The sequence below is a fragment of the Saimiri boliviensis genome, chromosome 5 (genome assembly GCF_048565385.1).
Source record: "Saimiri boliviensis isolate mSaiBol1 chromosome 5, mSaiBol1.pri, whole genome shotgun sequence".
NCBI lineage: Eukaryota > Metazoa > Chordata > Mammalia > Primates > Cebidae > Saimiri > Saimiri boliviensis.
This window is the reverse complement of record NC_133453.1, coordinates 1,851,904-1,853,484: the sequence shown is the minus strand read 5'-3', so window position 1 is coordinate 1,853,484 and position 1,581 is coordinate 1,851,904.

Sequence of the window (1,581 nt, the reverse complement as noted above, 5' to 3'; positions counted from 1 at the left end):
ACTGAGGTAGGAGAATCACCTAAACCTGGGAGGCAGAGGTTGTAGTGAGCTAAGATCGTGCCACTGCACTCCAGCCTGGGCAGCAAAAACAACAAAAAAGAAAATAATAATAATAATAATAATAATAATAATACATAGAGAGTAAGATGTAAAGTCATTACACAAAACATAAATGTATTAAATTCTCCAGTAAAAGACAGAGACTTTAAAGTTAGGATAAAATAAAAGGCAGCTTAAAAATAAAATCTTCAGCCAACATGGCAGATCAGAGGCACTGCCAGCACACGCCTCCCGCCTGGAAGGACGAACGGGTGCAGAGATTCACCTCGGGAAATGTCTTTCAAGAAGAGATGCTGTCACTGAGCAGGAAAACGACAGATTTCTAGGGACCTTTGAAGGAAGCCGGAGGTTGCAGCCCACACTGTGAGCAGAGAGTTTGCCTCTGGGATGCCGAAAGGGGACGCCTTTTGGGACCCCAAAATTCCAGGAGGACACGAGGGAAGGCGCTAACCCCACCTGGCGCAGGGGCCGACGCGGGGAGGGTGCAGGGAGGTAAAGCAGCAGCGCTGTTGGGAAGGGCGCTCCTCCGCCCCCAGAGCCCAGGCAGACCAAGGCCAAGGGCCGTCATTTCCTGCCGGACAGTCAGGAAGTTCGGGCGCGGTCGCAGGTTGAAAGACACTCCCAATGGGTGGGGGGTGGTTCAGGACATAACCCCCAGTGGGGGAGGGTAAAAAGCAGGTTGAGTGCAGGGGCCGCGGGTGCGGGAGCTTGGGGTGCAGGGGCCGCGGGTGCGGGAGCTTGGGGTGCAGGGGCGTCGCGTGCAGGGCGCGAGGGGGCAGGGGCTGGACCCGCCTGTGCAGCAGACGGGGAGGCGCGTGGCCTGAAGCGGTGTCACTGTCTCCGCGGGGACAGCCGTGACTCCCGGCGGTGGAAGGCCTGATGACCGGCTCACCGGAGTTCAGTTCGCTGCCGGCAGCGGAGGCCGTGGGAGTGGATCTGCCCTCGGAGCGCGTGGGAACCGGGGGGCCGGCCACCGCCCGCCGCTGCCGCTCCCTGAACAAACTCTCTGTGCCGCAGAGACCGCGGCGCTCCCCTCCAACAGCGACCCCGCGGCCTCGGACCGCTCCCGGGCCCCTGCATGCCGGGGCGACAGCTTCCCCTGCACGGGGAGAATCGGGGTTAAGACCCGTCCCCGCCCCTCCTGCCGCCGCCCTGGAGCTTCGCACCGGGACGGACTCTCTGGTTGCCTAAGAAGCCGGAGTCTCTCCCCGGGCAGCACAAACCCCACCGCTGCCCTCGGGCAGGCACCACCCCCTGGCTGAAGGCCCATCGGCGCAGCCCGGGCAGTGTCTCCTGGCAGAGCAACACTTCGCCCAGGAAGGAGAAAACCGCGGTGCGAGCCCGGCTGTCACCTCTGCCGGCCACTCTGGCTAACCCAGAGGCCCTGAGTCTCCTACATGGGCAGCTCATTACGCTCTAACCAGGACACCAAGGCCATCTATAAGCGAGGCTTTTCAAAGTCTGCCGCCCTCCCCTGCCACCCCCGTTAGGGCTGCTGCTGCTGCCCCGCGCTGGAAATTG